Consider the following 27,973-nt stretch of genomic DNA (forward strand, 5'->3'; position numbering starts at 1 on the left):
GTTCTGAGGGCAAATAGTTACAGAATTTAAATGTAGAAGTCTATAAAAAATCCTTAGTTAAGGTTAATGAATGCAATCACTTCTCTGATAGTACACCTCTACCTTGATATAACGCTGTCCTTGGGAGCCAAAAAATCTTACTGCGTTATAGGTGAAACGGCGTTATATCGAACTTGCTTTGATCCGCTGGAGTGCGCAGCCCTGCCCCCCTGGAGCGCTGCCTTACCGCATTATATCCGAATTCGTGTTATATTGGGGTAAAGGTGTATTGTCATGGTTACATTTAGAAGATAACATTTTGCTTTTGTGGTATCAACCATTCAAGCAGGCAGTATTGCTTGGATGTTTAAGGGCAATTGTCTACTCCATTAAATGGAAAAGTTTATTCCATTGAAGAGGCTGATCAGTGGAGGTAGGATCAATCTTTCAAGAGGATCACTGCTCCTTTCCTCCAGCCTCACACTTCCTATTGTGATATCTAGAACAAAATGTTGGCAAATCATTTTTCCTATGACCTGTGAGTGTACTGAGCCCCTGTGGGGGCATTCTGCAGAAAGTTTTGTGTTCGGCTAATACAATCAGACTGATTTAATTGCCAGCTAATCCAGATTAAACATTGTCGTCATTCCAATCATTGAATCATATGTGGAGTTATGCCATTAATCTTGACCCATAGCTTCCTATTGTTATAAAATATTGGCTTTTAAATCTTGAAACAAAAGGCATGTTTTCAGCAGGTAATATATAAAAAGGAACCATTGTACAGTACCTGTTAGATCTAGGAAATAAAAGTGGAACAAATCTTTTGGCGCTGGGGATGTTTTTTGCTTGAGGAGAAGTAAAGCCATGTTGCTTGGAAATGGGGAAACAAGTGTTCTATAAATATTCTTCTTCTTTTTTTTTTTTTTTTATTTAAATGAAGTGGTGGCAAAAAGCAAGTAGGGATCAGAAGGACATGCTGAACCAAAGGAATAATGTTTGAGCAGTTTTGGAGAGGGGTAGCCTAAAAGGAATAGGAAAGACAATGGAGTCAAGTGTGGAAGGAAAGCTGTAGCAAATTGAGGCCACAACTGAAAACCAGTCCAATAGTTTGGAATCTCATTTCATTCACGTGGTTTTGGGACTCTGTCAATTTGGTTTTGTTGAAGTTTCTTATAACCTGCTTAAATGGTGGCTAACCAACAAGGACAGAAGTAGCCCTGGAAATCGTGATGAAATGAGCATAGAAATCATATACTGTAAACTATGCAGACAGAAGCTTCTCTAGTATCCTGTTTAAGGCCAGGTTTATGCTACAAAGATTTATAGGTATAGCTATTGGTCACGGGTGTGAAAAAACCAGACCCCCAGCTGACAAAGGTATTTCTGCAAACCCCCCAGTTGTAAAAGCAGCTATGTTGACACAACTTCTGTTGGCATAACTAATATGTATGGGAAGGTGGTGTTACTATAATGGCAGAAACTCCTTGTATCAGCATATGCTGTGTCTACACTACCAGCCTCTGCCGATAGCCATGCTGATTAGCTATACTGGCAAAGCCTGTGTAGTGTGGACTAGGCCTAAATCTGTCTTGTGTAATGTAAAAGTTATTGGAGGCTGAGTGGGAAGAAGGGATGTTGAACATCATGAAGAAGTGTAGTGAGAGTAAGGAAATCTGTCACTGTGCCGTGAACAGGGTGTGAAGATTCAGGGTCTGAACTATGGTTAACTTAGTATGGAACCTTAATTCTAAATTTCTGGATTTCAAATAGTTTTTAATTGCAATAATCTAATGTGTTGGGTTTATATGCTTAAAACTCTGTTATTTTTTGTCTAGGGCAGTGGTTCTTAAACTTTTGTACTGGTGACCCCTTTCACATAGCAAGCCTTGGAGTGCGACCCGCCTTATCAATTAAAAACACTTTTTTGTATATTTAACACCGTTATAAATGCTGGAGGCAAAGCGGGGTTTAGGGTGGAGGCTGACAGCTCACGACCCCCCATATAATAACCTTGTGACCCCCTGAGAGGTCTCGACCCCCAGTTTGAGAACCTCTGGTCTAAGGTATGTGTGTGGTAACTCAAGTCTAAATTACTCCCTTTCTTCACAGTTTTTAAAATCTTGATACACTGCTACCTCGATATATCGCTACCCGATATAACACAAATTTGGATATAACGCGGTAAAGCAGTGCTCTGGGGGGGCGGGGCGGGGCTGCTCACTCCGGTGGATCAAAGCAAGTTCAATATAATGTGGTTTCACCTATAACGCGGTAAGATTTTTTTGGCTCCCGAGGACAGCGTTATATCGAGGTAGAGGTGTACTGTCTCTTTTTATGATAGGAAAGCCACTGGCTCTGATTTCAGATTGACAGAAACTATCAAGAAATCATTTCTGAGCTAACATTAAGTTGGAGCCTGGACAGACCTGGAACAAAAAAACCCAACTAAGTGGCAGTTGGCTTCTGGCTTTTTCCACACTCTTCCAGTTTACAAATCTGTTGCACTGTTTTTAACACTTTGCAAGCGGTTTCTATAACCTGCTATTTTGCAAAGACAGGAGCCTCTCTCTCTCTCCATTGCTTAATCTCTAAAACCTGTTAGTCTGGAGCAGTCACAATGCTTTCAGCAGAATGTTTGTCTATAGAACACTTCTTTTCGCCCCCATGCCATTAGTTCGGAGAGTCTGGAGTGTCTCATGTATTTCTAAGAACACGCGTTGTTGCATTCTTTGCAGGATACTGCCATTTAGCTTGGGAAGTCAGGCAGCTGGCAGGTTCCAAGAATGCACTTTACGGCACTAACTGTGCTGAAACCAGGGCTCTCCACTTAATCGCCATGTATCGTAACCAAAATCCACCACATAACTGGATTTTTAACTAAGTCTTGGAGGGTGGGGCTTGGATCTAACCTTGCATGAAAATAAACTAATGGTTCTCTGCAGCAAGGGTATGTATTAAAAGCAGATGATCTGTTGAAAGAAGTGCATTGTTGCACTGGCTGAAGAAGTACAAAAGGTCCCGTAATTCCTTTATTTTTCCGGGGAAGGCAATTCTGTTGGTAGCTGCTGGTGAAATAGTAACTGGACTTATTTATTCTTTTAATTCATGGCAAAGACACGCAGGGTGGGTGAGAAGAACCCTTTTGGGTAAATTACTTAATTTTCATGTATATATTAGGTAAGGGTGTGAGAGCAGGAATATTTGCTTTGAGTTAAGGAACAAAAAGGAGCATTAAAGCTTTACTTTAGTCAACGGGAACAGAAAACACCAGTCCCGCCAGAAGGACTGCAGTAAATACCCAAGGGTTTCCTTTCCTTCATGATCACAGTATGTTGTCCCTGATAGACTATACTCCCTCCTGTCTTTTGGAAGGAGACATTCTAGGGTTGATGAACGCAGCCTTTTGTCTGTGTTGCAAACCCTTTCTAAGCAGGGAAGTGGTTAGTCACGTGTATCATTGCTTTAATGGAAAGCTGTTCCCTTGTCACATATAGGTAAGTACATCATGTAGATGCTTAATTTTATGATTTAGGGTTTTTTTGGGAGGTGGGGGTGTGATTGGGGAGAGGACCTGGGTAATCATTTTTTTTTAAAGTTTGGTTGTTTTTTTAAATCATTCTTTTACCTTTATGGCTGGACCATAAATGTTGCTGATTGCTTCTCTTCCTCTTGTGATGGTTTTAATTCTGTTTACTATGTTTGTTTGGACAAAATTAGGATTCCAGATTTTATTGCAACATGGTGTTTCCCTTCTCCTGACACCCTAGAGGTAGAACAGTCCTTTTTGTGTATTCTGGTTTATTTTGCCTTTCACCCCAGAGTTTTCTAAAACTGGCAAGTTTGTATTTTCTTTTTTGTACTATAACAATCTGAAATTACAGACATAATTCAATTTTGAAAGAGCTTCCTTTAGGTACTAAGCAATTTATATGCTGAGTTTTTTCTTGACCTTGTCATTAGGTGGTTCTGATTTTTCTTTTGGATCTCTTTAGGAGTTGGGCTGCTCTGACTAAATTTTCACTGTTAGTTCAGATTCAAGACCATGTATTTTTGACTTTTCTGCTGTTTTAAATCTAGTAGGCAGGACTAGATACTGAGAAAAAAGGGTATTCTGGGGTTTCAGTAAACAAAGTGAAGATCAAACCAACTTCTATTTCCTCGGATACCCCACATTCAAATTTCCAAGGAAGACCATCCGACTAGACTAAGGTCAGTCTGTAGGGCTGTTATGTCCGTCACAGAGAATAGTGTCCCTCAGATTGTACTTCATTTATCCTGCTCATTTGTATGAAGACCTACTTTTGCTGCTGCTGCAGTGCCATTGATGTTTGCAAGTAAGCTGTGGAAAGAATGTCCATAGTAGAAATTGCAGTAGAATTTTTTTAAGTTTTCATTTCAACTCCTCTGCAGTTGTGTGTATCATTCTACTGAGGGTACATAAATTCTACCCAGCATTCTGAATGAAGAGGCTCACTTGCAGATGTTCTTCTGGGAAAGGTAACTCTTCTGCAGATATGTAGATGTGAGATCTTGATTTTAGTAATGCTTTTGATGCAGTGCCACATAGCATTCTCATAAGCAAACCAGGGAAATGTGGTCTAGATGAAATTACTATAGGGTGGGTGCACAACTGGTGAAAGACTGTACTCCGCGTAGTTATCAAAGGTTTGCTGTCAAATGGGAAATAACTAGTTTGCTCCGTAGGGCTCTGTACTGGGTCTAGTCCTAGTCAATATTTTCATTAAGAACTTGGATAACGGAGTGGAGAATTTAGTTATAAAATGTGTGTAGATGATACTAAGCTGGGAGGGCTTGCTTGCACTTGGCGGACAGGATTAGAATTCAAAACAATCTTGACAAGTTAGAGAATTGTTCGAATTCAATAAAGACCAGTGCAAAGTATTTCACTTCAGAAGAAAAATCAAATGCACAGCTACAAAATGGGAAATAACTGGCTAGGCATAGCACTGCTGAAAAGGATTTCAAGGCTCTAGTGGATCACAAATTGAGTGAGTCAGCAATGTGATACAGTTGCAAAAAAGGCTAGTATCATTCTGGAGTGTACTAACGAGTTTTTTTCTGTAAGACATGAGAGGTAACTGTCCTGCTGTACTGGGCTTGATGGTGCCTCACCTGGAGTACTGTGTCCAGTTCTTGGCATCATACTTTAGGAAAGATGTGGACAAATTGGAGAGAGTCCAAGGGGGGGAGCAACAAACATGATAAAAGCTTTAGCAAATCTGACCTTTGAGAAAAGTTTTAAAAAACAAACACACAGAAAACCTGGGCATGTTTAGTCTTGAGAAAAGAAGTTTGAGGTGGGACCTGATCAGACTTCAGATACGTTAAGGGCTGTTAGAGGACAGTGATCAATTGTTCTCCATGCCCACTGAAGGTAGGACAAGAAGTAATTGGGCTAATCTGATTTAGGTTAGATATTCGGAAAAACTTTCTAACTATAAGGGTAGTTGAGCTCTGGAATCAGCTTGCAAGGGAGGTTGTGGAATCGCTGTCATTGGAGGTTTTTAAAAACAGGCTAGGCAAACCTCTGTTGGGGTGGTCTAGGTATATTAGGTGCTGCCTTAGCTCAAATGGCTGGACTAGATGACCTCTTGAGGTCCCTTGCAGTCCTACATCCTATGATTCTATGCTTTCCTGTGGAAATACCCTACAGGGGTGCCAGGCAGTTTTTTCAATAAATGTATGGTATTTGCCTAAATATACATATATAATGAAGGAACTGTGTAAAAGCTGATTAAGGATTAGATTCTGTTTCTTAAACATGGGATTATTTACAGGGGTCCTAGAAGCTGACTAACTTATGTAAAAGGCAGCAGCAAGATTGAGTTACATGCAGGGTTTTGAGCATAGAATGCTGTGGTGAGTCCTAAAAAGGACACTACATTGGTTAGTACAGATAGAACAGGATCTAAGTGACAGCAGTGGCTCCATGCTTGCAACATACCAATGCAGATGAGCCAAATGTTGTTCATATGGCAGACCTGCTCTGGAAAAGTGGCCTGTGGGTTTAGCGCAGGAGCGGCACCAGGGTTTTTGCCGCCCTAGGCGGCAGCGCTCCTCCTCTGAGCATTTGGCGGCGGGGGTTCTTCCGCTCTGTGTCTTCGGGGTACTTCTGCGGCGGGTCCCGGAGCGAATGAAGGACCCGTCGCCGAATTTTCGCCAAAGACCCGGAGCGGAAGGACCCCCCGCCGCCGAATTTCCACCGAGGATGGCAAAATGCCATCCCCCCCCCCCCCCCCAAATCCTGCCACCCTAGGCGACCGCCTAAGGTCGCCTAGTGGAAGCGCCGGCCCTGGTTTAGTGTAGTAATTATTTTCTAACAGCCCTGTGGAGCAAAACCAATTCAGAGAGTTTATGGAGGACAAGGAAAAGCTTGCTCCAGAATATTAGTATAAAAATGTTTGCATGTGAGCTGCAGTGGGTAACTGTGACTAGAATATAATTTGGCTAGGCAGAATTCATTACACACACAGTGGAGGCTGCAGTCTTCCTGAATCTGAAACTCTATGCTGAAGAACCCAGCTTTCTGGCTAACAGTGTGGTGGAACTTGGATCACGAGCAGCTGCAGGGTGCAGTCTGCAAACCCTTGGGGCCACTAGGAGCTGCACGTGTACAGAAGCAGCAAATTGCTTTGGAAAACTTCAGCCTTTGTTGTGGTATCATAAGTGATTTGGTAGAACCCTTCATCTTCAAGAGCTCGTTGCTACAGGATTTACAGGTTCTTCTCATTGTGGACTCTAAACAAATCTATGATTGGGAAGAGAAGAGGACCCTTATTTAATTGTGGTGTCTGTAGTTGCCAAGAATGAATGGAAATAAGCAACTGTCTTCTGTGCCCGACCAAAAAGATGTGCACTTTGGACTAGGTGCTAATTAGGTATCTGACATCCGTTGTCTTATCACCACATGCTCTGCCTTTCTTTAGAGGGATAGATCTAGGGTAAAATTTTCAAAAAGCTCCTAAGTCACTTGAGTGCTTTTGAAAATTGTACCCCGGACTAAGACAAGTGGTTCAAATTTCTAACGACCTTGGAGTTACACTAGAACGTCAGAGTTACGAACACCAGAGTTACCAACTGACCAGTCAACCCCACACCTCATTTGAAATCGGAAGTACACAATTAGGCAGCAGCAGAGATGGGGGTGGGGGGGAGAGAGAAACAAATACAATATAGCAAGGTATTAAATTTAAACTACTAAAAAAATTAACAGAAAGGAGCATTTTTGTTCTGCATAGTAAAGTTTCAAAGCTGTACCAAGTCAGTGTTCAGTTGTAAACTTTTGAAAGAACAACCATCATGTTTTGTTAAGAGTTACAAATGTTTCAGAGTTACGAGCAACCTCCGTTCCTGAGGTGTTCGTAACTCTGAGGTTCTACTGTACAAGTTCTGGATTTAATCAGAAAATTGTTTGAGAACATTTGATCTCCTCCCCCGTCCTCCCTGCACATCTCTCTGTTGAATCATATTGGTGCTTCCATAGTCCATTTGGTTAAACATCCTATGCTTATGAATATTTTTGGGGATAGGTCAAGTAGACTGATTAGACCTATGCCTTTTTGAAGCACCTGATCGCCAATAGTATCTTCTTACATTTCAGTATGTGAAATAAACGAACATGATTTACATTACTGGCAAATAGTTTCATGTGCCTCTCCCGTTCTTTTTGTTTTGTAACTGGCACTCATTTCAGTATTAAACACTTAAGGGTTTATTTTAAGATAGGGTGGACAGCCACAAATTTTCTACTATTTTCCTTTGAACTAGGAAGGGATGGCTTGGTGTTGCCTTGGGTAAGCGCATCAGTCTTTCGCTGCTGGGGAAATGGGTTTGTGTTTTGGTGGTTTTGTCCTAGTGGACATCTGAATATATTGCACAACTTCGGTACAACTTTGTCAGGTTCCGTTGGAGAGGCCCAGGACTTGGAATAGCAACAATTGTTATAGGCCAGGAGGGTGCTGCATTGTGGGAATAGCTTACGCAGTACCAGGGCCATGGTACCAGTAACTTCACTTTTCTAGAATCTCATGGATCTAGAAAAATAGGTGTATCAACTAATAAATATCCTAAGAGACTAGTTGCTCTTAGGTTGCATATTGCTGCTATAAGATGCCAAGTTACTCCGCTCTCTAGTCTCTCATAAAAAGTTGCTGGGGTTTTAGCTGTAGCTTGAGAGTAAGCACTTCCTACTTTCTTTAGTAAATAACAGCTGGGAGAGATTGTTTGGATAATACTGTATATGCTGTTACTTTGCAGGTGAAATATGATCTCTTTGCAGCTCAAGCCATTCCTTGCAGTTCTGTGATTAATAGTATTAAAGGAAGTGCTTATTACCAAACTTTCTGATGTTTTCAGATGGAAATTGTGCTAGCATTAGAAAGATTAAAATATCTCCCCAATGACCAGGAAGACACAATCTGAAAAAAATTTGTTGGAGGACAGGAAATTTTGTTAAGCTTACCAAAAAGCCAACAGCTATCGGAAATTCAAAGTTGAAGTTGACACTGGCACAATAGCATGATATGAGGGTGTGGCTTCAGCTGAATCAGTAAGGCTGTGACGGACACAAGTATTAAAGTTCAGTGCCTTTCTAAATTTTAACCATGTTGATTCTGATTACCACAGTTTCTTAAGAACTTTTGGCTCAAAATAGCCGTATGAAGTTTTAGTTACTTCTATACACTAACTACAGAAACAAGAGCTACACGATGTATGCAAGAAGGCAGAGAATCTCTAGTGGAATTCTGGCTTTTCATGTGAACGTACTGTTTTAGGTAACTTTATGTATTTAAGTGTTTATTGTTGCACCACAGGGTCCTCTTAGCTATTGTCCTCTATGTAAATAAGGCCGCAGTGCTGCAAGCTTTTTGCCTGCTCAGACTCGTGGGATTGACGTCAGTGGGTTGGGTTAACTCTCAGGAGCAGGGTGTAAGTCGGGGTGGGCAAACTACGGCCCACCAGCCGTTTTAATCCGGCCCTTGAGCTCCCGCTGGGGAGCGGAGTCTGGGGCTTGCCCCGCTCTGGTGCTCCAGCCAGGGAGTAGGGTGGGGGCTGCTCCATGCAGCTCCCGGAAGCAGTGGTGTGGCCCCCCTACAGCTCCTACGCATAGGGGCAGCCAGGGGGCTTCGCTCTGCATGCTGCCGCTGCCCCAAGAGCCGCCCCCACAGCTCCCTTTGGCCCGGAACCGTGGCCAATGGGAGCTGCAGGGGCAGTGCCTGCAGACCGGGCAGATTGCAGAGCTACCTGGCCGTGCCTTCGCATAGGAGCTGGAGAAGGGACACGCCGCTGCTTCCGGGAGCCGCTTGAGGTAAGCGCCGCCCGGAGCCTGAGCGTCCCCTCGTGCCCCAATCCCCTGCCCCAGCCCTGTTCCCCCTTCTGCCCTCCAAACCCCTCGGTCTCAGCCCAGAGCACCCTCTTGCACCCCAAGCCCCTCATCCCCCAGCCCCACCCCAGAGCCCGCACCCCCACCTGGAGCCCTGCCCTGCACCCTACCTTCCCGCCCCAGCCTGGAGCCCCCTCCCGCATCCTGAACTCCTAATTTCTGGCCCCACCCCGGAGACCGCACCCCCAACCAGAGCACTCCCCCCTCCCGCACCTCAACCCCAATTTTGTGAGCATTTATGCCTCGCCATCCAATTTCTATTCCCAGATGTGGCCCTCGGGCCAAAAAGTTTGCTCACCCCTGGTCTAAGTTCTTACATATAGAATACGATTCTATCAGGAAATCTGTTAAGTAGCAGTGTGTGTCTAATATATTTGAAAGGAGTTGGAGGGAATGTTAAACAGCAAAGCAGCAAAATGCAAGTATATTATTAAATGATCCAAATACTACTTGACTTTTTTTTTTTTTTAAACAAGATGAACATAAAATCCAAATTAGTCAACTTTTGTGTGTGTTTTGCATTACTTTTTAAATGTTGACCCTCTGTGGTTTCTCTGCCTTCCTCACCCTGCCTTTTTCTGAATTTTAGCCTGATTTACATTTTTACATCCATTATTTTTCAAGTTTGAAAGCATAAGAGCTTGCAGTGGAAGTGCTGACATAATCATAATTACACTGCTGTTCCAATATAAACCCTTGACTGCATTAGAGAAATAAGGAAACCCTTTATCATTTTCCTACATAATCTGAAGACCGGCTGATGTTACATTTGTTGTAGCCAAATATCCCTCCCTTTATTCGGGCTAATATTCAGGAAGCGTTTACATGCAAATAACGTTTCATGAGAATTTACCTGTTCTCACTATTGTCAAGCATTCAGAAATTGGGAGACTGGCTTAAATCATGAGATTTTAAATATACCACATTTTAGATTTGTTTTATTTTCCTTCTATATTTTAAGCCTTAAGGCTTACGTTTTCAGTTATTTCCTGTGCAGCCTTGTGAGCTAAGATAAATATATAATTTCTTTAATGAAAGCAGATATTTTCATGTAATCTCCTAACTCCATGAGCTGGGCCTTTAAGAAAAAGCAGAGTATTTTGAGGGGCTGGCAACGCTGTGATGCTTATTCCTCCTCTATAATGTCAGGTCACTGTCCATGACATTCTTCTGTAGGTGATTGTTGTGGAAATGACTGACGGGGAGAAAAACCTAGGAGCAGGTGACCTTGTTGCAAACAAAACGCTATGTCTTAAATATCCCTAATGTCTCCAAATCTTGTGATTTGTAACAGAAGAAATACAGACTATAAAGAATGATGGAAGAAAAATACAGAATATGTAGCATTACCAGATTTGTTTCTAACTACTCTTTTCAGGGTTTTCTGTGAGCTGTCAGTGTATTTTTATTAACAGATAACTTTGCCAGAAAAATCTTATTTATAAATAGAAGAAAACTGCTTGTGAATGTATGGCCCATCTCTTGTCCTTGCCACCAGTATCTACCAATTAAACATCTTTCTATGAACATGAAGCTTATTTGCAAAATTAGATTTACAAAGATCCATTGCTTTATAAATATTAGTTTACTTTGTCTGACATTGTAAACAGATCTAATTAAGGAAGGAAAAGCTTTCAAATGCTAGAGAAATCCCAGATTTTTTTGCCTGTGGCAGCTGTTGCTCCTAATTTTTATGGGGACTGTGAACTTAATTCCAGTTTTATTTGCCAGTATATGTGATGACTGTAATGTTCTCCTAGTGAGATGGCCAGAGTTGAAGAAGAAATAGCTTGCCCAAAGCCATCTGGTTTCTTGGGATATTGCAGACTAACCATCATCTGTTCCAGAGTCTAGACTGTTTGACTGTAGTGCACAGTTTTGGTTCTTGGCATCAGGTAGAAGGGTAACAGAGATCATGGGCCCCTTATGAAAGGGGAAAACCTGTAGCCAGGTGGCATCTGGTTATTGTCCTGCAATGTTCCCCAAACTACTGCAACGTGAGTGGTCATTCTAGAAAAGGGGTCCAGTGAAAGTGTTGCTATCAGTAGGTAGTTTGGCATGGGGAGCAATGATTTCAGAAATGATCCCAGTACCTCTGCGTCATCTTCCTAAGAACATAATTGATCTTGTTTGTCACTACTTTAAACAGACTAAGGATAGCTCAGTGGTTTAAGAATTGGCCTGCTAAGCCCAGGGGTGTGAGTTCAAACCTTGAGAGGGGTCTGGGGCAAAATCAATATCAGGGGGGGAGGGATAGCTCAGTGGTTTGAGCATTGGCCTGCTAAACCCAGGGTTGTGAGTTCAATCCTTGAGGGGGCCATTTAGGGATCTGGGGCAAAAATCTGTTTGGGGATTGGACCTGCTTTGAGCAGGGGGTTGGACTAAATGACCTCCTGAGGTCCCTTCCAACCCTGATATTCTATGATTCTATGATGTCTAATCTGGACAAAACCCACTTCTAACTCCTTTAGTTTACGTAACACCAAAACTTATTGCAAAGTTGCAGGTCAACTGGAGGTCCTAGCAAAGGCAAGTGAAAACACAAGAGAATTACTAAACAAACAACTGAACTCCAGTTTATGCGGGGAGTAGGGAAATGCCAGTTTGTGTGTGTGTGTGTGGGGGGAAACGGGGGTTAAGTATTTTGGGCAAGTTGTTGATCAAGAATTTCTATAGCATTCTGTCACAAAGGCAACTAATTTCAAGAGCTGCCTTGTGCTCTGATTCTCTTCCAAGTTCTTCCTGGGCCCTCACTTAGTAGATGCATTTCTACTTCACCATTCACTGATCAGAACGATCAACATAATACCTGTTTATGATCACTAAAACTTGATTGGATCATCAGGCAGCTGAGACTTCCAAAACCCAGAACTGTGGGGGGAACCGTGATTACTTAATGTGTAAAGAGCTTTTGAGAGCCTTGGATGAAAAAATACTATAGAAGGGCAGGGTATGACTATTTTATAAATAGGCTTTTTGCATGTTCAGAAAGGGTTATTAGCCCGTTTATTTCTACAAGGCTCTCCCACACAATGCAGGTTTATTTTTTATCCAAGTATTTTCACTACATATACAAATTTTAGAGATTGTGATCGCTTGCATTGCTAAAGAAGATATATGTGAGGTGCATTTAATTATATGGTAATATCCTCTAATCCTGTGTGATTTATCCTTTAATATTACAAGGAGTGAAATACTGGAATAACTTGGGATGCCAAAGTGAGTGCTCTGTAGTCGTCATTGCACTTTCATTGCACAGGGTTGTAAATCCGATGGAAATGGATAGTGCTGCAGTATGCCTTACTGCATTGTATAGGCTTTTGTCATTGCATTAAAGAAAAAAAAGCAAGTTCTTTATGGCCAAGAAGATGCTCAGTACTCTAGAGGCATCTCCTGGCAAATAATAATATCTTTACAGATGAATGCAGGGCCTTGGGCAGTGAGTGACTTAGTTTATTGTTTAATGGCCAGAAGGAGGCTAGTTGTACAGTGTTTCATTTTCTGGAAGTGAACCTGAGTTGGGTTATTATCATGCTGTTACTTTCCTGTGTTTTATTAAAGAGATTTTACACTTCTGTTGGGTTAATGCTCCTTTAATTCATTTAGTGTCTGCTTTTAATGGCCATTAAGTCAGTTTTGACTCCCTTTATGACTTTACCTCCAAACAGGAGCAAAGTGGAAAAGCCAAAGGAGGAGGATGCGTGTTGTGCTCCTGACGCAACTTCCGCTCCTCTGCCTATTACATGAAACTTTATGGGTTTTCCATATATTTTTGGAGGCACACAGCAGCAGTTTGCTGTGAGCAAAATTACATTGGTTAGCTCCGTTCCAATTCATGCTTTGTTGTTTTTGCAATCTCCAACAGCAATTTGCCTCCCCTCTGATTACCTACAGCAGTATCCTTTTGACGATCTCACAGTAGAGGGTTCAACATAGGTACCCCATTCTTTCTTTCCAGATATTTGGGAGTCAGAAACTTGAAGCTGCTGCTTACCTCAGGATTCCATATGATTTTTGGTAGATTTTACTTTTGATTTATCTCTAGACCATAATTTTGAGAGATTAGGGTACAGATGAAAGGATACAAAAACCCAATTTTTAGGTTGTAGTAGAGTGGTTTGTAGACTCCTTTTTCCTCCAAAGATTCTCCGGAATTACTTTCCTTTAGACCTCAGATAACTGTTAATGAAACGTGACCATGTCTACCTTAGCACCCTGAGGGTAGCAGTATTCTTGTAATGTCCTCTCTCCATTTTAAACCATGGCAGTGATCTCTATCCAGACCTATGACTGTTTCCAACTCTTTATATTGTTTCTAGAGAACCTTCCTCCCCTGCAATACAAACATGGAAGATTCATAACAGGAATAAGTAAACTTCCCTAGCTTCCTGGTGATTATCACTAATGACTCCTCTGACTTTCTAAAACTTGAAATGCATCACTGTTTTACTATGTCCAGCCACATCACTGGCTGCACATTAATTAAAAAAAACAAACAAACAAACCCACACCTCTTAAACTGTTAATGATTAAAGTCGTAAACAAGGAGTCTGTCTAGGAGGCAGGAGCTGCAGTACTTACTATCACATGAGCTCACATAAAGAATGGTATTGTTACACTGTGGCCTAGCAGGCCATTGATAATGTGGGTTGTTTTTTTGAGCCAGGACAACAGAAAGCAAAACCTGAAGAGACTTGAGAGACTCCAAGTTTTGTGTTCCCCCTCCCACCCCCCAAAATAAAATGGGGGCTTGGCACTCCATTGTACTCTCCTTTGGCTACAGTTAACATGTGTTTTAACTAGTAGATCTCTCTCACCTTTGTTTGATTTTTTTCCTCCTCTTCTGTCCCTCTCTTCCCCCCCCAACCTCCCCACAACTATAGTAGTTGTAGAGGGGCTCAAAGTCGCCAGCATTTTTTGTCACCATGCTCTCTAGACCTGCTCCGAGTAGGCATAGTCTAGAGCAGGGGTGGGCAAACTTTTTGGCCTGAGGGCCACATCGGGTTTCTGAAATTGTATGGAGGGCTGGTTAGGGGAGGCTGTGCCTCGTCAAACAGCCAGGCATGGCCTGGCCCCAGCCCCCTATCAACCCCCTCCCCCCCCGCTTCTTGTCCCCTGATGGCCCCCCCGGGACTCCTGCCCTATCCATCCCTCCCTGTCCCCTGACCGCCCCTGGACCGACTGCCCCCTGCTGCCCCATCCAACCCCTCCTCTCATTCCTGACTGCCCCCCAGGACCCCTGCCCCATCCAAACACCCCTTCTCCCTATCCCATGACCGCTCCCGGAACCCCTGACTGCCCCCTGCTGCCCCATACAACCCCCCCTCCTTCCTGACTGCCCCCGGGACCCATGCCCCCATTCAACCCCCCTGTCCCTGCCCTCTGACTGCCCCGACCCCTATCCACACCCTCGCCCCGTGACCAGCCCCCAAACTCCCCTGCCCTCTATCCAACCCCTCCCTCCCCCCACTCCCTGCCCCCTTACCCCACTGCCTGGAGCACTGGCAGCGCTACAGTCGTGCCTGCCAGAGCACCAGGACATTCAGCCGCGCTGCCCGGCTGGAGCCAGCCACGCCTCCGTGCAGCACAGAACACGGGGTCAGGCCACAGCTCTGCAGCTGCGCTGCCCGGCAAGAGCTCGCAGCCCTGCTGCCCAGAGCATTGCGCTGAGGCTGCAGGGGAGGGGGAACAGCAGGGGAGGGGCCGGGAGCTAGCCTCCTAGGCCAGGAGCTCAGGGGCCGGGCAGGAGGGTCCCGCGGGCCATAGTTTGCCCACCTCTGGTCTAGATGACTAAAGTGGTAAAAATGCAATTGCCCTGTTAACATGAGCATTCCTACCTATGTCACCCCTGGTGGAGCAGCATTAATACCAGTGTAAAAGGAGACTCACTGACACAGCCTTGGTGTAGCAGACAACTACATTTTAATTCACTTGTTCACATAGGGTGCCCCTCTTCAGCAGAGGGTATCAGTTTGGTTGACGAACATTGAACTGCATTACCCTAGGGAGAAGGGCATTTTAGCAGAGGGGATAAATTGAGGACACAGGTCGCACAAGTCAGCAGCACAACTGGGAACAGAGCCTGAGAGTCAGAATTGCTGACTTTGTTTTATTACGGCAGATTTCCCTCCCTCCCTTTAAACTATCACACACAGCTTCCTGGTTTTTTTTCCATCTTACTGCAGTAGTACTTTAATTCTTGACTCAGGCCTGTTGTGCTTAGATGTGTCAGCTGTGAGACCTTGCCAGTCATGCTGCAATACTGAGACATGGGTGAGGAGGGCTGAGTTGACAGTACTTTATACTCTCCCTGACTTCTCTCAGTTTTAGATATTTCATTTAAGATGGTGGATCGTTTAAAGCCACACTGTCCAGAGTGGTAAGGCTAAAAATAGCGTCTCTTCTTCATTCAAGAATCCAGTTTTGGGGTGGTGTTCTCCCTTTGCCCCCTCAATATCTCAAAAAATTTAACCTCTCTGGAGGGTTCCAGCCCAGGAGGAATCTTGTTGGCTAACCATTCCCTGAGAACACAGGGCTGTCATGGAAATGTTGAGGCAACTTCCTGTCATCATGTATTAAACTACTTCAATAACACTTGAAGCTCTGGACACAGTGTAAATGCAAGGAATGAAATTCTGGCCCCATTGAAGGCAATGACACAACTCCTATTGACTACAAAAGAGCCAAGATTTTGCCAAAGGTTTTTCATTGTAGTAGGTAATAAATTAAACACTGTTAAGTTTTTGCGCAAGAAATGAGGTTTTTCTCTCCTGCAAAAGCAGATATGGAGCTAAATGTTTGTAAAATATTAAACATATCTGATTTATATAACTAATAATTCTGGGGTCTCAGCTTGGCTGGCTGTATTTTGAAACATAGTAGACAGTGTTGCCTCAACCAGTCTGATTTGCGTTTGAGAAGTATCTAGACAGCTCACTTTATAGGGTACGCTATACATTTGTCATACCGAATCACAGAACTCTAGGGTTAGAAGGGATTGCAAGGGTCATCTAGTCTAACCCCCTGCCAAGATGCAGGATTTGTTGTCAGCCATTTGTCTTGGATGGTTTAATCTAGCCTCTTTTTGAAAACCTCCAGTGAAGGAGCTTCTACGACTTCTCTAGGCAATTTGTTCCATTGTCCTACTGAACTTACAATTAGGAAGTTTTTCCTGTGATTTAATCTAAATCTGCTATGCTGTAGTTTGACCCCATTGCTTCATGTCCTGCCCTCTGTGGCAAGAGAAATGTATCTCAGCAACTTTCTCTACCTGAAAACATAATTCTGGAAGGTTTTATTTGCAAGTTCTTGTCTATGATTTATTAGGCTTAAATCAAATATCCACTTAGTATGTTTGCTCTGGTGAGGAAGCAAACAGGAATACTGCTGTAGGCGTGGCCTATGACTAAATCTTTCTAAATTCTTCATTTTTATTTTTTTCTTAGGACAATGTCTGTCTTCATGACAGGCTTTGCGTTAATAGTTTTGGCTGATTTCTCTGGTCTTTCTTTGAAATTTTCTGTTTTACGTCTTTAGAAAAGCATAATGTGTACGTGATCAGTTCCATCGTATCCATATCACTCTCGTCAGCAGGAGAGAAGTTCTCTGATACCTCACTGGCTGACTAAGCACTTGGAATATTTCTTCATTCCTTACATGCCTAACAATAGATTTAAACAACAAACAAACCCTGTATTTATGAATGGCAGTTGTTTTGGTGAAGTAGCCATCTGCAGGCATAAGTAAGAATTACTTGGTCACAGAGCTCCAGCCTGTGTTGATGCCAGTGATCAAAGTCTCAGCCAACCAGCATGAAACAATAAGCTAAAATGTACATCATAGTTATTTTTGCACCATCAAAACTTAAATGGTTTAATGGGGGGGGGGGAATATTCTCTATCCCCCACAATCTCTGATCTATCAGTGCAAAGAGGCGCTCTCTTACCCACTTGGCTAGTAGCTAATCCGTGTGTGGCCTTCATATAATAAATGCCTGCCAAGAAGGAAATACAGTATCTAGTTGGGCTCAGTGTCTTTATGCTTTAGTACTGCACAGGACATCCACTGTTCTGGGAGCAGACAGCTACAAAGTATATTCAGTGCAAATTATGTTTCTTGTCAAACACGGTAACCATGTCTTGATCATTGTAAATTCTCTTCTCTTCTGTTTTGTTTTTTTTAAAGGAAAAGTGTCTTCAGTCAAGCCAGAGAAATCAGCTACCTTGGTGCTGAAAACAGTAGTTTTGACATCCTCTAAACAGGTACATTTTGTGTTACAGTGCACCACAACACGCACCTAAAATAACTGCTATGCCTCTTAATGACTTGCCCATGGCTTGAGGAGGGTGGTACCAGTATGCTTAGAATCCAATCAGAGAGACCGCCAGGGCAGATAAGACTTGCCGCAGGTTTGTCAAATGGTGATTGTATGTTCTGTTCTGTATTTTGTTCTTTTCCCTATAAAGGATATGGGTTTAGATGGAAAGATACTAGGGGATATCGGGCAGGGAGGAGCGGGGAGGAATGTATGTGTGAGATTGGGTAGTGCCAGTTCCCTTAAAGGGTTAACTGCCTGCTGCCCTAATCCAGATGCTCTGTGTGACACTTTTCTTGCTGCGAACTTTAAATAGTTGTGTATCCAGCCGATTGTTGCAGAAAGCTGTTTCTATCCCTAAAAGTAAATTTTCAACACTCTGTACAGCGATTTATTTGAACAACTACCTTTTGGGCTAATAGCAGTTAAACGCTAAATCTTCATGCATTGTGCTAGGGCTGCATCCTGAAATGCTGGAGCTGCCATTTGCTGTCTTTGGATGATGTCAAGTTGTGACTGCACTTCAGGCATCTTTTAGTAAGAAAGGATTGTTACAGTTCTCTAACTTTTGGATAATAGTATGAACATGATAGATCTTGGGTCTTCTCGAGAACCCCAAGCAGCAGCCTGAATTGAGCGTCACAAGGATAATTGATTGAACAGTATAAACGGTTAGGTCACATCTACAGATTTAGAATTTGTCGTCTGTGAAGCCTATAAGAATAGGGTGTAGAGACTTGTTGAAGGGCACAGTGCACAAACAGCCCCTTAATGTGAAACATTACAAAAAGGCCAACTTCTGGCTTTACAAGGTGTCTACATGGCCCCCTTGACCATTGTATCTGAATGCCTCACCATCCTATTGTAAAGCAGGGAAACATTGCTACCTGGGTTTTACAGACCGGGAACTGAGGCATAAAAAGACTCAGTAACTTTCCCAAGATCACACAAAAGAGTCTATGGTTGAGCAGGAAGTCAAAACAAGGTTTCCCAAATCCCACGCTAGTGCCCTAACCCCTGCACCGTCCTTCCCCTTATTGTTCCATAGAAAATGAAAAATGATGGTTCATAAAACCGTAATGCTTTCCCATACCTGACTGCTTGCTTGTTAAATCATCTAGTCCATCCCCAAGAGACAATGCAGGATTGTTGAACCCTTTCTCGTGCTTTGTACAGGCTAGTGTTAAATCTTTGTTTATGGGGTGATTTCTTCGGCAGATTGTTCAACAGGCTACTGGATTGTGCTGTTCAGATTACTTTCCTGTTCAGCCTAAGTTTTCCATTGTATTTTATCCCATTATGCTAGGTTGAGACCTCCCGGGGGCTGTATCCTCCTAAGTTCCTCTTCCTCCTTGATGTTCACATGTCCCCTTTGCTTTCCACAATTTTTTTTTCATTGCTTAGCCAAGTTTTGGATAGTTGGCTTCTGAGGGAGCACACCAAATCTATCCATTCTCTGGTAGTTTTTTGTTGGGAAATACAGGGAAGACTTTTCAAATACTAAATATTTGATTTGCCTTCCTTGATGTTGTGACAATGCGGTTCTGGCGGAACCCAGCTGAGAGTGCCAACTCAGGACAAATTGCTCAAACAGGGCAGTTACAGCCCAAGGCTGGGGTTTTTCCACCTCTAAGGCAAACCAAACCAGCCAGACTAAGAGGACTTCGGTCTCACCCCACTGGCTAACCGCAAGTCTCACAAGCAATCTCCTTAGACACTCCAGTTTCCCAGTATCACCACCAGTACCACTCGTTAAGGGGACAAATGGTTATGTAAACCAATACCCCAGTAAAAGAAAAAAGGTTCTCCTGATCCCAAAGGACCAAGCCCCAGACCCAGGTCAATATTCAAATCAGATCTTACCCACAAATCACGCTGTTGCCAATCCTTTAGAATCTAAAATCTAAAGGTTTATTCATAAAAGAAAAAAGATAGAGATGAGAGTTAGAATTGGTTAAATGGAATCAATTACATACAGTAATGGCAAAGTTCTTGGTTCAGGCTTGCAGCAGTGATAGAATAAACTGCAGGTTCAAATCAAGTCTCTGGAATACATCCCCCGCTGGGATGGGTCGTTCAGTCCTTTGTTCAAAGTTTCAGCTTGTAGCAAAGTCCTTCCAGAGGTAAGAAGCAGGATTGAAGACAAAATGGAGATGAGGCATCAGCCTTGTATAGTCTTTTCCTGGTGTAAGAACACCTCTTTGTTCTTACTGTGGAAAATTACAGCAAGATGGAGTCTGGAGTCACGTGGGCCAGTTCCTGCATACTTTGCTGAGTCTGAAGGCATATTTGCCTTCTCTCAATGGGTCCATTGTATAGCTGATGGTCCTTAATGGGCCATCAAGCAGGCGAGGCAGAGCTAATCCCAGCTTCTCTGGGATGTCACCCAGAAGCATAGCATAAGTTTGCCATACAGACAGTATAGAGCCAATATTCATAACTTCAACTACAAAACTGATACACACATATAGACAGCATAATCATAACCAGTAAACCATAACCTTGTCTTAGACACCCCATTCGACCCCCTTTATACAAGATTTGGGTGCCACTACAGGACCTTGGTTGCAACAATGATCTATATGGTCCCAGTTTATGTCAATAACGTCACAGATGTGTACACTCTTCAGATATTTCTATATAGATTACTCCTTCATAGTCACTGCTTTGTCAAGCAATGATTTTCTCCCCCCCCCCCCCCTTGGATCCTAAAGCAGTGATATGGTAACTTAAAATAATGTTAAGGTTATTAAGTAAAACTGACCTGCCTTGCGGGTGGTACCTCTTTAAACCTGTCCCCTTCATTCAGGTGACCTATCCTCATACTGTCTTAAGTCCTCATGGAACTGAAAGCCAAACAAACTAGAAATCAAATAGATTGAGCTTGTCAGCAAGGAAGTTGGAGGAGAGGCGCTTTCACAAAACAGTTTGCTGGTTCTGATGTGCACATTCCAATATTTTTAAGAGAACGATGCCATTGGTGTGCTTGTCCCCAGTGTCTTTTCCTGTCGCTGGTAATAGACTCTGGCTAAAGACTTTAGAATTGCCACAAGAGGGCAGTGTGTCCATGAGAGTTGTGCTTTGCAGCATACAGGAAAGCTGCTAGTGCTTTTAAAGTAGTGGAATCAGTCATTTGCCAGGTTTCAGAGTGGTAGCCGTGTTAGTCTGTATCAGCAAAAACAACTAGGAGTCCTTGTGGCACTTTAGAGACTAACACATATATTTGGGCATAAGCTTTCGTGGGCTAGAGCCCACTTCATCAGATGCATGGAGTGGAAAATACAGGAGCAGGTATAAATACAAGAAAGGATGGGAGTTGTCTTGCCAAGTGTGAGGTCAGTCTAACGAGACAATTGCCAGTTATCTAAGAAAGATCTTTGGTCCCTGGATATGTTAGCAGGCATTCACTGGCTAAAATGAGGCCCAAGTGATGGTTGTACCAACTAAATGTGGTTAGAGCTGTCCATGTTTGTATGACTGGCAATTCCGCCTGCTTTCTCCAAATGGTAGCAGAAATGGAGTAACTTCCTGTTGCTGTGTGTTAACAACCAAAATGTCCCCCAACCTGCTTCACTTCAAGGGCAGAATGTAAATCAACACTTTTTTTGTTTTGTTTTTTGTTTTGTTTTCCTCCTCCATTTCTCTATTGGCCACCTAGTGTGCTAGAACTGAATTTGATGTGCAGGAAATGTATCCCATGCAGCATTCACAGAATTGGAGGAGAGTGCCCTCCTGTGGGCTGGATTGAGTCAAAGCATTCATGGACTAATTTTCTGTTGATCACTGCATGTTGCATTAGTATCGGCTTGTCTGGCCCAGAGGTTAACATATTGCCAACTGGTAATCTCTCTAGTAGGTGCTAATTTTATAACTGCAAACGGGAAGTATATTTCAATGTATAGACACTGTCTATGTAAACCCCTGCACAGTGAAATAAAAATTACATATTCAATAGAGTGGTGAGTTTGGGGGGGCTCATACTTTTTCTTTAGCTTAGCTTCCTACCCCTGCTGTGTGGCATTTTTTCCCCCCCTCTTGAATTTATTCCTGAAGTAGGGCACATGTTTGAAATGTCACTGCTAGATTTGGCTTCTATTTTCAGGATGCATTTAAGAGAACGCTTTTGTTCCATTCAGCTCTTCTAGATGAATAACCAGTGCTCCATCAATGGACTCATTCAGAGCGCTCTGTGCTACGAGTATGTCTTTAAAATACAACAATCTTCATCCAGCAGGCTCACTTTTTTATTTTATTTTTTTTAAATTATTATTATTTTTTTTAAATTCTGGTGATTCTTGTCCTCTTCCTGGAGTTAAATGAAGATTGCTCTGTTGCTGACCTAGATCCAGCAGGAATTATGTTGCCCTGTTCCAGTTATCACTGTTGTATCCAGAGTATCGTGTGTTCCCAAGATTCATTAAGGCATTTATCTAGTTTCCTTATTAATGGACTCTCTGAAATAGCTCATTGGCTTCAGATCAGCCTCTAGAAGTTAGGGCACTTGTATAATATGAAAGCACATTGAAATGAAACCTGTTCTGGGAGAAACGTGCAAATCTAAGGCCTTGGCTACACTTGGCAATTCTCAGCGCTGCCACGGCAGCGCTGTGAAGCGCGAGTGTAGTCACGCCGCCAGCGCTGCGAGAGCTCTCTCGCAGCGCTGTAAGTACTCCACCTCTCCGAGGGGAATAGCTTGCAGCGCTGCAAGCGAACGTGCAGCACTGCAGGCGCTGATTACACTGGCGCTTTACAGCGCTGCGCTCGGGGGGGGGGCGTTTTCACACCCCTGAGCGCAGCAAGTTGCAGCGCTGTACAGCGCCAGTGTAGCCAAGGCCTAAAACAACACTGTTAACCTTGTTTCCATGTCTTTCCCTATTTGCTAAAGAGATTTGTTTTTTCCTTCTCAATCTCTCTTGTAATCCCTCAATTCTGTATTTAAAAACTGAATTTGTAGTTTCTCTAATGATGAATTAAGGTCTATTCTGAAAGTAGGGGCACCTTACTTTAGGTGTAGTTTGACACTGGTTTGGAGGCAAATCAGACTTACCTCTGGTTCATTAATTTCATTACAGGAACCTGTGTGCCATTACATTTGGCCTAATATTTGCCAGTCTTAGTCTGGAGTGGTTACAGTGCACATCATGTTAAATACACAATGCAGAGCATTGTATATACAGCCTATGGATAAGGCTATATTAAAATATACCCTTCAGGTGCCAGTCCTTAGATACGAGCTAAAACCTGACCACGTGTAATTAAAGATCACGTGGTGCTTTAAGAATTGTTAACTTCATTGTGCCATCTAAGTTTCAGCTTTGGAACTTATTGTATCTTTTTTTAATTCTCTTCAACTTCAGCTGAATACTGTTCTTCCTCCAATTCCTCTCTTAAACTGTGGTAGATTGGTATGCACTTTAAAATTGTCCCAACTCTGAGGCGTCTCAGTGGCATGTCACTTTGAATGCAGTGTACTTACCTGAGATAGGTGTTAAGTTAGTATTTTTAAACTGCTAAGAGCTCCTCTAATGAGAGGCTGCAAATGCAAGATATTTTAAACAGTTACTGGGCTGCCTTTAACACCCAAAGCCATTTGTCCAAACTAAAAATTCTCTGAAGTATTTATTATGAATAAAATTTTAATTTAAATCTCATCCGTTACACAGCAGACATTTTTTTCACCCTGTTAATCAAAAGCTAAATAAACTTGTTGAAAACAAACTCCCAGCTTGAACGTGTGCCAAATACAATGGTGAGTTAAACACTTTTTTTTATGACGGAAATTGCAAGTGACCTTAGACTGAAGCTATTTTGCCAAATCATGGACTGTCTTTTACTGTTTTATATCCTGGGCGTGTGTTTCTCTTCATCTTCTCTCCTCCCCACAACCCACTTTTCCCTAAAAGGGGAAAGAAAAAGGTTGCTTTTGATGATGATAGAGACTGAAAAGATCTGGAAATCATTTAGTACATTTCTTAGCCAAGGAAAGGACTATTCCTGTAACACACTTCTTCCCCTAGTTACTTTTCCAACCAGTTTGAGGAAACTGGCATCCCTGTTAATGTTTTTGAAAATAGTTTTCAGCGTTACCAGTGAAACACAAGTTCTGTTCTTTCCATGGATGCTGTCCTCTCCTGAGTGATCTGCAGTGTTAGCTATTTAAAGCCTTGGGGAAGAGCATAACAAGATATTATTAAGCAGGGTATATAACCCCAAGTATTTGCCATGGAATTAGCTTGTCCTGTTTCTTTAAAGAATAAACTCTTGCAGATAGAATGTGGCTATCTGCAGGGTTTATTGTGTATAAACTTTTTCCCTATTGCTCATTAATAGAAAGACAAAGCCTAAGACCATGGTTGCATGGTCATATATCATCTCTCATTCTCAGTGTCCCAGAATGCTTTACAAAGAAACTACTAAGATACTGGCAGTGAAATGATTGAGTAGGCAAATGTGGTTGCCATCATGTGCTTGCCTTGAACATCAAAGAGGGTGTCTTTCTGAGAGGGTATGCTGGCTATCTTTTTTTTTTTTTTAACCTCTTCTCCTTTCTGCAGGAGCTCCTGGCTACTTAAATCCCTCTTTCCCCATAGCTTCTCAGTCTCCGGACAACTTCTTTATCGCTTCTGTTACCTGTTACTCTGTGCACCTTCCCACTAGGACCCCCTTTGGAACCACTACACATGCAGAAATCCCCTTCTCCTAGATGCAGGGAGCACAGGCTCATCAGACCGCTCTCCCTGTCTTCCAGCAGCTGCCCTGTTTAGAATGTTTCCTACTGGCTTGCTGAGACGCCCACAAGCAGGTGTGACTGGAGTTTAGTAGCATATTTCCTGGTTGTTTGAATGGTTCCTGTGGATTTCCATCTCTAAATATTGATCCCTTGATGTATGGATTACTACAGAGCAGTAGGAGAGGAGAGAGGCGGCCACCTTTTTGTTTTCCAAGCCTGCCATTTTCAGGAATCCGTTATCTTCAGAGCCAGTTCCCAGAACAAGCTTCCTAACCCCTTCACAAATGGCAACTTGCTCTAGAATCTAACACCTGCAGAATGGCTGTGGCAGCTGCTTCTTACTGAGAATTCTGGGTCATACTCTTGGCTTTGGAAAACGTGAAGACTGCTGGGATGAGGAAAGATTCAAAAGTTGCTGATCTTTTGGGGACTCCGATGGTGGGAGGCTCAGCTTCCCCTGTAATTGGGGTAAGCATACCCGACGTGTAGTGTTAGCTGTCCACCTAAAACTGTCTGACAATGCTGATTTTAATCTACGGGGCTTCTTAGAAAAGTGACATGATTTGTAACTTGGTCTGCCACTAGATTGCTATCCCGGCACTACATACCAGAATTAAAAAGAGCATTCTTATTGTCCAGCTAAGACCATTGTCTGTGGAATATCTCTCCTGAGCAACTGCTCCTTCAGTAGTGCATCACCCCCTTTATGCTTACGTAATGCTGATGTAACAGTGAAGTACAAAGCCCTGGTATGGGCCTTGGGCTTGTGACCTTCTAGCCCAGAAGTGAATATTACAAGGTGAGCCATACTGACCTCCTTCCTAGATGGTTACCTCACAATTGCAGGACTACCGTGAATCAAAATCATGTGAGGATGTGTCTTGGTGTCTGAGTCAATTAATTAATATTAGTGGTGCTTTAATTAGCCTATTGGTACACTATGTAACATGTCCCTAAGTTACTTGATTAGTAATGTAGCAAGTGAAATCCTGTTTGCAACTAACAAGTAAACCTCTTGCCATCTGACATCTTGGTCTTCCATGAGTTGGTACCTATTACATCTCAATGCCTGCAGTATTGTCCAGTGGCTGGAGCACTAGCCTGGGCGTTGGGAGATCTAGGTTCCACTGTGCCACTGACCAGCTGTGAACTTGGGCAAGTTACTTCACCCCTATTTCCCCTCCACTCTGTCCACTGAAAATTCTTTGGGGGCACGTACTGTGCCTCGCACAATGGGGCTTTGATTTGGATTGGGACTTGTTGGTGCTATTGTGATACAAATAATAAACTGATTCGCCATCTGGTCAAATGGCCGTTGTATACAATCTGAAGTTACACAAAACCATAAGCACTGAAACGTCAATTCATAAAACTGCTGTCAAGCTGTTTTGCTGTTGTGAAACAAGCTATCCTGCCACGGGGCTGGGTGGAGTGCCTGTAGCTGGAGTCAGTGCAAAGGATATATTGCCGACTTCACATGTTCAAAAATCATGTCAGCCCTCTTCCTGTCCCCCCCCCATTGTGAGATGTACAAATAAAAGGTGATGGTGGGAGGTCCTTTTCTGTTGGCCTTTTTGGTCTTTTAGGTTACGCTCAGGCTCATTTTCAAGCTTTTTCCCCCTGAATCCACAAGGGCTAGAAACTTAAAAACCAAACCCCCAAGATTCTTTCATCACAATATTCCAGAAGGCTGACGCTTTAAAAATAAATAAATAAATAAAAGACAAATGTTGACGTTTAACAAAATCCCAAGATAAAAATCGATAACATCACAAGACTTTGCCACGGGGATCTCCTGCTAACCTCCCGCCCACCAGCCCCCCTCATTAGGGGTCTTTCAGAGCCTATTGGTAATGAGTGAAAGGTGGGATGTCTGTCCCATGCCTTCAGTGTGAGGGCTGTGATAAACAGTGAGTACTGCAGTTAATATACTGGTGGGCCATTTGCCTTCCTGCATACCTTTCACCAGCTAAGAAATGATGAGAACAATCAACATAGCCTGGTGAACTAAATTAGGAGTGCATCCAATGCAATGCATCCTCTTGGCTCTGGGATTTTTGTTTTTCCCTGCAGGGCTATTGGCAATAAACAGGATTTCTTGCTGTCATTCTTTCTGTTCTCAATCAGCTTGGTCACACTGCATGATGTCTTGTGCTTTTACCTTTGCACTGGGAGTGATGGTGTGGGGAGGGAGGGAGCAGTGTTTGTTTCAGCAATCCGAGGTCAGGCTTGTTTTCCCTCTTTCGGAACAGGCTAGCCCTTGGAGTGGAATTCTGCAAGCCCTGTAAACAAAAGGCTTATTTCTGTGGAAAACACCAAAGGTGGCGCTCTGTTTATCAGGAAGACTTGAAGAGGGGTTAGTATTTCTGAGAATTGTTCCGGATTATGCTAACGCTCTCACCCCTAGATTTTTGTGCAGACTTTTGGACTGAATATGCATGAACATTACAGCAGCCACACATGTTATTAATCAGCCCTGTGTTTAGTATCTGACAGTGCTTGCACTGTTTACAAGCCAGTGAGGGGGAAAACAAACTGCAGCAGCAAGCTTTTATTCAGAGTAAACAAAACAGCAGTTTGTGACTCCTAAAGTAAAATTCTTGTAAGGGGGTCTTGCTAGATGTGTGTTACCTGGTTGAAGTATCTTGGAAGGACACATGAAGCTAGTAGTCCAAACATATGATTTGCCTGCTGATTGTAGGCATGTGCTGCTTTCCCTCTTCCTCATTAATAACGAATATAACATCTATATTGAAGTGCCCAGTTGCTTCAGTCAGGTTTGGGACCCCATAGCGCTAGGTGCTGTATAAATGGTACCAGCCCTGAAGAGCTCACAATCTAAGGGCTAGTCTACACTTACCCGGTAGTTCGACGGCTGCGGATCGAAGTTCCGAGTTCGATTTATCGCGTCTGGTGTGGACGCGATAAATCGAACCAGGAAGTGATCCCCGTCGACTGCGGTACTCCAGCTCGGCGAGAGGAGTACCGCCAAGTCGACGGGGGAGCCTGCCTGCCGCGTGTGGACCGCGGTAAATTCGAAGTAAGGTATGTCGAATTCAGCTACGTTATTCACGTAGCTGAATTTGCGTACCTTACTTCGCCTTGGGGGGTAAGTGTAGAGCAGGCCTAAGGGAGTAATTTAAAACCCTTACAAAAGCATTTGAAAATATTGCCAGGAATCTGAGCTGTTCCTTTTTAAACTACCATAGGGAAATATTAATCAAATGTTTCCACTGCCCCTCTTTTCTCAATATGGCTTGCTGCAATTGATATGTAATAAAAGGTTTAACATTTTTTGGAAGGCTTTGGATTTTGGAAGTGTATTTTCTGGGATTGGAAACACGAGCTAGAGCAGCTGATTTAAAACCCTTAACATGCCACTTTGTGTGTGGAGGAGGTTGTTACAGTTGAACTATTCCCTACATTCAGCCAGCTGGTTCAGTAAGTGAATCCATACCACAATTGCATCTGCCTGCTTTGCCCTTCCTGTGTAAACTTTGGGGTCACCTCCCTTCTGCCGGCCAAAGATTTCTGAATGGCTTAT

The 27,973-nt window shown here is 43.0% G+C and overlaps 1 protein-coding gene across 4 annotated transcripts in view; it reads left to right on the forward strand.

The window, feature by feature from the left end:
* The window catches only part of GNG7 (G protein subunit gamma 7), a 129,093-nt gene that overhangs the window by 6,907 nt on the left and 94,213 nt on the right, over positions 1-27,973 (forward strand). For all 4 annotated transcript variants that reach the window (XM_065422022.1, XM_065422025.1, XM_065422023.1 and 1 more), the window contains exon 2: positions 17,570-17,646. The gene's annotated coding sequence lies outside the window, so the exon portion shown is untranslated. The remainder of the gene's footprint in view (positions 1-17,569; positions 17,647-27,973) is intronic.

Source organism: Emys orbicularis, chromosome 24 (assembly GCF_028017835.1).
Source record: "Emys orbicularis isolate rEmyOrb1 chromosome 24, rEmyOrb1.hap1, whole genome shotgun sequence".
In the NCBI taxonomy this organism is placed as follows: domain Eukaryota; kingdom Metazoa; phylum Chordata; order Testudines; family Emydidae; genus Emys; species Emys orbicularis.